This window comes from Triticum dicoccoides, chromosome 4A (assembly GCF_002162155.2).
Source record: "Triticum dicoccoides isolate Atlit2015 ecotype Zavitan chromosome 4A, WEW_v2.0, whole genome shotgun sequence".
NCBI lineage: Eukaryota > Viridiplantae > Streptophyta > Magnoliopsida > Poales > Poaceae > Triticum > Triticum dicoccoides.
In genome coordinates this window covers 243273307-243283053 of record NC_041386.1, presented here as the reverse complement: position 1 = coordinate 243283053, position 9747 = coordinate 243273307, and positions in this window count along the sequence as shown.

The following is a 9747-nucleotide window of genomic DNA, read 5'->3' as shown; positions in this document are numbered from 1 at the left end:
ACTGCGCCAGCCCGAGCCTCCACCGCCTCCCGCGCGCGAGCTCGCCTCCCGCCGGAGTTTTCCCCGCGCCTCTCTTCGCCGGATCCGGCGACCCCAAGGCCGGATCGAGCTCCTCCGGCCAACTCCGGCGAGATCTCATCGGGGTGGATGAGATCCACCCGCTCCTCGATCCAAACATGCCCTCCCCGCGCCCCGGATCTCTTCGTCCAGGATACTCTCGTCCCGTTGACTTTTTCGTGAGGTGAAAAATCCACTAAGTCTTTTCCCCCTCATGTTTTCAGGCCCTATTCATCATGTCATAACTCCTCATCCGTAGCTCCGTTTTGCACGTGCAATATATCGAAATGTTTGTTAAGATGTCCTATTCATTTTGTTCCATTGCACCATGCTTGTTTGATTCCATCTTGATTCCCTAATGACTGTTTCAAGAGTGCTATAAAATGTTAGTCCCTGATTATTAGCAGATCTTGAGCATTTGTCATTTTTTCCATGATTATTGTGTGCTGCATATGGTCATGAGTTCTACGTGTGTTTTGGGCTATGCCATGCCATGCCATCTTTACAGGGGTGTATGCCATGTATTTTTATGATCAATTTGGTGACTAGCACATGCATGCAAAGTAGCTCTCGTGATGTTGCTGATTTCAGAGACTTAGAATTTCACTAAGTCCTTTTCCTGCTGTTATTTTTATGCCATGTACATGTTGCTACAGAGTGATCCATGCCTCTTTTGAGTATGTTCAGTAAGGATGATTTTGAGATATTGTTGTGCTCTATCCATCCATGTCTTTGTTTGCAACTATGGAGTACCCTAGCATGACTCAATCTTGCTCTACTTTTGCTATAAAATATTCCTGGCAGATTGTTTACGTGTTAATCAATTTTGCCAAGGTTGTTGTAGTTGATCCATGCATGCTATGAGATTGTTCTTACCTTGTTTAGCTTCTTGATCATGTCTACTTGCTGGGTGTATGCTTAGTTTGTCATGCAATGCCTTGTGGTGAGTGCATCTAGCTCGCAAACATGCCTTCATAATTCTGTTTATGACATGTCCAGTTTTTCTGCTAAGTCTGAATCTGTTAACGATACTTGCTATATTTACATGGGTGCCATCATGTCCTCTGGTCCGTTTTGGCTTATGTGTCGGATTTCGGGTTCCGGCAGACCCTTGAGGTTCGAACACTGGGGTGTGCGCGGTGATTTCGCCTTCTACCTACCTGCACCCCTCCGCCTCGCTAAGATCTAAGCTATGGAAAGAACAACACAAGAGACACAGGGTTTATACTGGTTCGGGCCACCGTTGTGGTGTAAAACCCTACTCCAGTGTGTGGTGTGGTGGATTGCCTCTTGGGCTGATGATGATGAGCAATACAAGAAAGAACAGCCTCGCGAGGGTCTGTTCTTGGCTGGGGCGACGAACTGCTAGGAGGAGTTCAGTCGCCCTTCTCTCCCTCTCTCTCTCTTCTCGATTGCGATCCGATTTTTCCTTACCCTGTGGGTGGCTAGTCCTATTTATAGGCAAAGGCCCTGGGCCCCTTTCCAAATATTGAGCAGGAAGGGCGCCAACAATTGGCCACTTTGAAGGGGAACATCTGGTACACTTATCCTGACTAAAGTTGGTCCTCGCCTGCCAAAGGCTCTGGTGGTGACGCTGGCTTGGGCTCCACAATGACTTCCTCCCTGCCGTTGGACCGGTCTTGGTCTCGTTGCACTGAAACGGGTGTCTTTGCTTGATGCTCTCGCCTGCGCTTGCTCCCTTTGCACCAAAGAGGAAAGAAGGACACTGCGCGGGCTGGCGCCCGCCTGGCACCCTTGGTCGTCATGGCTTGCGTCACGGGCACCTCGTGAGGTACCCTGCCTTGATCTCTCCACCTCCTCGCGAGCCAGCCTGATGAGGCCGTGCCTGAGGAAGCTCCGTGCCGTCCGCCCCGCGAGGCTTGGCACCTCGTGAGGGTCTTGGGTCTGTGTTGATGAAGATGGGCCGTGCTGGGCCCCCCTTTGAGCCACGCCGCAGGCCGCAGGCAGGCAAGTCTGGGGACCCCCATTCCCAGAACACCGACAGTAGCCCCCGGGCCCAAGGCGCGCCCGGACTTGGCCGTGCAGGGAGGCGAAAGGGCAAGAGCGAAGCTCCGCGGGCCCTAACAGCCTGCGACCTTGGGCGTCGCATGGCGGTTGATTGCACGTGAGCGCCTCAGCAACCGCGCGAGTTGATAAAGGAGCGACATCTGCCTAGGCTTTGCTTTTTGCTTTCTCCAGTTGCTGCTCAGATCCCCTTTCTTGCGCCTCTCCTTCCTTCCTCCAAAATTTCCAAATCTACTCCGATCGCGTGACCTAGGAAGCCATGGTGCCTCGTCAGTCCCCGGTCGGAGCTTGGTACTCGTCTGCCCTGGACTCACCGAACGTGTCGGAGGCGAGCCTTGCCCGGTTGCGCCAGATGGCGGCGGCACAGGGCATCGACGGGGGGAAGGTGTTCAAGGCCGGCTCCGCCACCCCTAAGGGCCAAGGGAGCACCTTCTATCCGTTCTTTGTAAGCGCCATTGCTGCTGGCCTGGTGCCTCCCTTCTCCGAGTTCTTCTTCTCTGTCCTCCGCCATTATAAGCTACAGGCTATGCATCTCCACCCCAACTCTGTCCTTCTCCTGGCAATCTTCGCCTATTACTGCGAGGCTCACGTAGGGGTGCAGCCCTCAGTGGCCTTGCTGCACCACTACTTCTACCTCCAGACCTCTCGCGGTCCTGCTTCCGCGCGCGCGAGCTTCATCGCGTACGGTGGCGCCATTGCCATTTCGAACCCCGGGAAAAGGATTGAGGGCTTCAGGAGCAAGTGGGTCTTGGCAGATGCTGGGGGCATCCACCCTTGGCTGATCTTGCCCACGGAGCAACCCACGAGCTCCAGCAGTTGGGGTCGAGCAGAGCTCGCGGACCCTCGCGCGAAGCTGGTGTTGGAGAAGATGGACACGGATCTGAGGCCGGCCAACATGGCGGCAGTGAAGCTGACCGACGCGTCGCTGCTGAGGGAATTCCTGGAGCACCAGCTGGCTCCGCTTCGGCAGTACTCACTTCCGATGTGGAGGCTCCATCCGAGCCCCGCGGCCTTGGCCGGCGAAGATCTGGTTGCGGTCCTCCAATCTCTGGTCGGGGCGATGTGGCGAGGTTGGAGGGCGCTCCTACGCCCTTGTTCCTATGCGACGACTGGGAGCAGGTAGTGGAGTCCATGCCCGTCTTCAACGGGGACGGGCCCGTGCCCATGGAAACTCCCGGGGAATCGGTGGACGTGTCCTCCGACGACTCCAGCGAAGAGGAGGAAGGAGGGGAGCGGGAAAGAGGGCCTGACTCCGAGGCGACTGACGGAGAGTTGAGGGCTCCCCTCCCCCGGCGCAAATCCCGCATTCTCCGCCTCTCTCCGAGCGATGACGACGAGGATGATGACGAGCAGGACGGCGGGAGCTTGCCCCCGATCTCGAAGAAGGACAGGACCGGGCTGATCTCCCGCGGGTCTGTCCCGGCCCCGAGGCGGACCGCAGACGCGCCTTCCGCTTCCAAGCTTCCCGAGGTTGACCCTTCCAGCCGGCTTTCGGGCTTCAAATTTGGCCGGAGGCCACTTGAGCTCACTGGCGACAACCCGTAAGCGCTTGATTCTTGTCTTTATTTCTTGTTCTGCTTCTGAGGCTTGGCACCCGCATCTCTTGGATAGGCTGGTGCCCATAGCAAAGAAGCCAAAGGGAGCTCCTGAGGTTCCATCCGTGGCAGCGCCTCTGCCCGCGAAGGAAGGTGACCGCGACGCACGGGCTTCTCCTTCCCGGTCGTCCTCGCGAGGCCTGGCTGAGCCGGCTGGGGCGAGCTCAGCTCCCAAGGCCCAAGTGACTCCCGAGGTGCCTTTGCCTGCTGCCACTTCAGCCGTTGGGGCGCAGCAAGTTCCGCCTCAGGATGTTGTGGTCGCGCTGCCGCCTTCTCCTCCTACTCCACCGACTGCTGTCTCTCTGACTCCTCCTGCCGTCCTGGATCGTGCTGCTGCTAAGCTGGACCGGCTGCAGCAGGATCTTCTTGGTGCCGACCCTCGCTTGGTGGCCGGGCGCTTGGAGCTGGCTTCAGGATGGATTCGCTCTGATGCTTCGATTCGGGCGGCGCTGGTCCAGGCCTCGACGGCTTGCGATGAGGAGAGGCAGGCCGTCCTTGAGGCGAAGGCTGCTCGTGACGCAGCCCTAGGGGAGGTGGTCGACGTCCGTGGTCGCTGTAAGGCGCTGGAGGACAAGCTGCAAGGCCTGCGGGACCAGCTCGCGAAAGAGGCCCGCCTTCGCCAAGAGCAAGAAGAAGGCGTGAAGGCTCGTGAGGCGGCCGTCAAGGAGAGGGAGGTCAAGCTCAGGAGGCTCTGTGACCGCCTAGGCGCGCTGGAGCGGGAGTTGGGGGCGAGGAAGGTCGAGCTGGACGACAAGGCCCAGGTTCTTGCCGAGGACCGCGTGGCCTTCGTGGAGATGGAGGCGAAGGCTCGCTCCTCGCTGAGGACGCTTTACGATAGCGGCCTGGAGAGCCCGCTGGCTGGCGCCGAGGACGGCCCCGCCAAGCTGCTTCCCTTCCTGGTTCGCGCTCTTGAAGATGTCGCCCTTGGCCTTGGCCCCACGGCCGAGGCCGAGGCGCATGTCCTGTCTTCTGCAGCGCTGACGCGGGTCCTCACCCACATCTATCTTCGCGATCCCGGCGTCGACCTCGACAGCCTACTGGAGCCAGTAAGCGGCGAGCGTGCCGCTGCCGCTGCCGAGGCCGTGAAGGGTCGCGCGGAGGCTCTGCTGGGGAAGTTCCGGGCCTTCAGCACCAAGCCGAAGCAAGGCGCTGCCGACCCCGCTGCTCCATGAGGCGAACCCACTCCGCGCTGCTCCACCGCCAACAAGTGACTCCGTTGTGGCTCCTGTCCTGCCTTTAATTCCTGCACATGTATCATGCCTCGGGGAGGCATTTAAACTTGCGTTTGGCATTGAGATAACAGTGTGGACTGTAATATTTGCTTTTGAATTTCTTGAAATTTACGCTTTTCCTTCCTACTTGCTTATGTTCTACGCCGACAGAGCCCGGCCCCGCACATACCTCAGCCATCGTTAGCCCCGACCGGAAACCAGGACGGGACCAAGGAGTGAGGGGCTACGTGACAAGTTAGGCTCCAGAGTCGCGATGCTCAGGAGTCCCCCTTGGCGCACGAACAGCAAGTAGGGAGGTGTGATGTGGGTGGATCTACCATTCTACGTCTGCAGAGCCCGGCCGCGCGCATACCTCAACTGCCGTTAGCCTTTCGGAACTAAGGAGTGAGGGGCTATGTGACCAGTTAGGCTCCTGAGTCGCGATGCTCAGGAGTCCCCCTTGACGCTCAAACGGCCTTCGTACCTTGGCTCCGCTCGGGGAGAGACGCGCGACGAACCAGGCCGAGGGGGGGCTGGCTAGGTGGCGTGCGTCTGGGCGTGACCCAGGCGCAGCCCCCGTGCCCAGCCCCCTCACGCGGCACTCCCAAGGGGAGGCGTTACGATGAGGCTAGACACTGAGCTCTGGGCTCCCTGAGGTTGATGTGGCCCGGGGGCCGCCCTCAGTTGTTTATCACCAGCGCGGAGCATAGCACTTCTGTATGTGTACGGGCATAGCCGCTCCTCGGCAGTGTCGTCAGCCAGCACGGAGCATGGTGCTTCCACTGGTACGTGGGAGGGGGCTCCCCTCCGGGAGGAGCCCCCGGGGCGTGTACAGCCCCGCCCTGACACGTGGCTGGCACGGTAGGGCCTGGCGAGGTGTATCTGGGCACCCGTGAGCCAGCGCGGGACTCACGGGGCCCTACCTCTAGGCGGGTTGCACCTGGCACTGGGCCTTATCTTGTGATGTGTCCCTGCAAATTTGGTTAGATGCCGGCACTCTACGTCCTCGGGTCCCGGCCCTCGAGCTGGTCTCAGCCGTCGCTGGTATGCCAGGTCGTGATGCCGTGGACAAGGCCAGAGGGTGAGGGCTGGAGAGCCAGTAAGAGCCCTGAGTCGCGATGCTCAGGTACACCCCCTTTAACGTGCAAGTGGTCGGCATGGAGAAGAAGAGGTGCCGTGGACAGGCATCAAATAATCAAGCATGGTGGGTCGAACGCATAGCCGGAAATAAACGCAAAAGGGATACATGCCCCTGGGTCTGGCCCGAGAGACTTGGGGGATGATGCAGCCCGTGGGGCGCCCCCAACAAAGTAAGCTAACAACATGAAATAAAAGGGATACGTGCCGCAGGGACGGACCCACGCGGCCTGGGAATAATGCAGCCCTGGGGGGCGCTCCCAGCTGGAAATGAGACTTGAAAGATGTCACCTGATGATGTTGAGGACGAAGGAGTGTTGGTGTAGCAGACTCGGTGGGCTGCGGAAGCCGATCCTCACGAGCCCCCAGGCCCAGGGGCCTCGGGAGGCTCCGGAGGCGCTGGTGGCTCCTCGCGGACCATCTCCATCTCCACCAGGGCTGCGGAACGCCTGGCCTCTTGAGCCTCCATGATACCCCTCATGAGGCGCTGGTACGTGGCAGCCGCGTTCGGCAAGCCGTAAGGCATGCGAACGTAGTTGTGGGTGGACCTTCGCAGCGCCCCACTCGCGAGGGCCAGAGGAGCTCCAGAGAGGCGACTCGATTGAGCCTTGGTATGTCGATGCAGACGCGCAGCCCACCATCCTCGCCTGGATGGGGAGCCACAGCTGGTAGGTGGCGGCCGCCTTTCATGACTCTTGACTCCTGTAGCTCCTAAATGGCCTTGCTGACGAACTCCTGAGGGTTTGGCTCTCCTTGCCTTACTCCTTCTTGAGGGAAACGTGCTTCGAACACGCCTCCATGTGGTGCCCAAGCGCCTCCCTCGTGACCTTAGCCAGGTCAGTGGCCCTCCAGGGGAGAGCCCCTGAGCCCTGCCTGAGGAGGGTGCCGGGCGCGCTTTCCTATGCGATGGAAGGAGGTTCTCCCTGGGCAGGCGCGGGCCCTGAGGGGCCTACCTCCTGAGGGGTTGGGCCGGACGATGTCTTCTTCTTCTTGGGGGCGGTCTCGGGAAGCCTCCTGCTTCCGCGATCCGGGTCTTCCAGTGATGCGGCTTGAAAGGCTCGTTCCAGGGAACACACCGCGTCCTTCTCTTCATAGGGCACCGTGATGACTCCGCCACTTCCTGGCACCTTGAGGACGTTGTAGCCGTGGTGAGTTACGGCCATGAACTTGGCCAGTGCTGGGTACCCAAGGATGGCGTTGTACGGCAGGCGAATGTGGGCGATGCCGAAGTCGATGAGCTCGGTGTGGTAGTTGTCGCGTGCCCCGAAGGTGACAGGGAGGCGGACCTGCCCAATCGGGACCGTGGAGCCGTCGGTGACTCCGGAGAAAGGCTTGGTTGGCTGAAGCTGGTTGTAGGGCACTTGGAGATTGTTGAATGTTTCCATGGACAGGATGTTGAGCCCTGCCCCGCCATCGATGAGGGTCCTGGTGACCACCACATTGCTGATGATTGGGGAACAAAGCATCGGGAGGACTCCGGCTGTGGCCGCACACTTGAGCTGATCTGCTGAGCTGAATGTGATGGCGCACGCCGACCACCTGAGAGGGCGCGTGGCTTCGAGCTTGGGGAGGACTGCATTCACTTCGCGGGCAAACTGCTTGAAGATGCGTTGAGAGGCTGGGGCTTGAGCCCCGCCCAGGATGCAGGCGATCGCGCGCGGCTCCTGGAAGCCCCTAGCCCCCTCGTCCTGATGGCGGTCCTCATTTCTGCTTGGCTGCGGCGGCAGCGGAGGGAGGCCTGCGTTGCCTTGCGGGCGATCCTCGCGAGGCTGATCCCTCCAGTCTCCCTCGCTAGGTGGGTCTTGCCAGCGATCCTCGCGAGGTCGATCTCGCCACCCTTGGCGCGGGCAGCGGTCTTCCCAGCGTCCTGCGTTCCTTCCTCCTCCTCGACCGTAGCCCCGGTCACCGCGGTCGGGGCGACGGCCGATCCTTCCTTCTCGCACGGCTCGGAGCTCTTGACATTCGTTGGTGTTGTGGGTGTGGAGGTAGTGGTACACACAGTACCGACTGCCCTTGGAAGATTCGGGCTGATCTCTACCCCGCTTGGTGTCTGGTTCTGCCGCGAGCACAGCAGCCCCCTTGCGCTTCACATCCTTGGCCTTGGGCTTCTTCTCTTCTGGGTCTGCGGCAGACAGCTCGAGGAGGGAGAGACGCCCTTCTTCAGCCCTGGCGCACTTGGTTTCCAAGTTGAACAAATCCAAGGAAGTGCACATGTCTTCATGCATCGCCAGCTCCTCCTTCATCTTGACATCGCGCACACCGTCGGAGAAGGCTGAGATGATGGCCTCATCGGTCACCTTGGGAATCTTGAGGTGTGCGTTGTTGAAGCGCTGGATGTACTTCTACAGGGTCTCTCCGGGTTGTTGCTTGATGCGGCGCATGTCGCTCACGGCGGGTGGCCGGTCGCAAGTACCTTGGAAGTTGGCGATAAAGCGGGTGCGCATCTCGTCCCAGGAGGAGATCGTGCCTGGAGCCAGGTTCAGGAGCCAGGTGCGGGCCCCGTCCTTGAGCGCCATGGGAAACCAGTTCACCATGACCTTCTCGTCTCCATTGGCAGCTTCGATGCCCAGCTCATAGAGCTGGAGGAACTCCGCAGGGTCGGCCGTGCCGTCGTAACAAGGAGGCAGGTCTGGCTTGAACTTGTCGGGCTACGCGACGCTGCGTAGCTTGATGGTGAAGGCACGGCAGCCTGCTGTGGCCACGGGAGGCCTTGGGTGACGGAGAGCTTGGTCTTGCATGTCCCCACGCGCTGCAGCTGGGAGTAGCGCAGGGTATTGACGTGCGGGAGCAGGAGCATGGTCGCGGCGTGCTGGAGCAAGGAGCCCGGGCAGCTTCTTGCGGGCGAGGGACTTCTTGGCAGCTCTGCTCTTGCCGCGCTGGCACCTGACGGAGCGGGTTCCGCCCAGGGGCCACGCGCCTTGGAGCCATGGCGCCTTCTTGAGGAGGAGGCCGCTGGGGCACCCCCGGAGCTTCGTCACCCGCGCGGGGCGGGGTGCGGGGCAGCGGAACAGACGGCGCAGGAGAGCCCCCTGCGGCGCGGACGAGATCGGCGACGCGGTCGAGCCATTCTTCGTAGACGTCGTTGACGGGACGGTAGCGCAGGAGCTTGTTTGCTGCGATGAGCACAGCTCGAGCCTCCATGGGTGCGCGGAGCGCGCGGGGCAAAGAACCAGCTGGGGTGAGCGAGGGAGTAGCGGTGTGGCCGTCTTGCTGCACGGACGGATGCTGAGACGCGCTTGCTGCTCGTCCCCAGCCGGGCCGGTGGTGGCATTGACGGCAGGTGACGGGGAACGGCGAGGACGCCCGCCGACAGGAGCCGTCTGGGCGACGCGGGAGGCGAGAGCGGCCCGGCTCTCGGCGCGGGCCCGACGAGCGTCAGACATGGACGCGATGGTCGGAGGAGAACGGGGTGGTGGAAGACGAATTCCGGCGCACCCCTACCTGGCGCGCCAAATGTCGGATTTCGGGTTCCGGCAGACCCTTGAGGTTCGAACACTGGGGTGCGCGCGGTGATTTCGCCTTCTACCTACCTGCACCCCTCCGCCTCGCTAAGATCTAAGCTATGGAAAGAACAGCACAAGAGACACAGGGTTTATACTGGTTCGGGCCACCGTTGTGGTGTAAAACCCTACTCCAGTGTGTGGTGTGGTGGATTGCCTCTTGGGCTGATGATGATGAGCAATACAAGGAAGAATAGCCTCGCGAGGGTCTGTTCTTGGCTG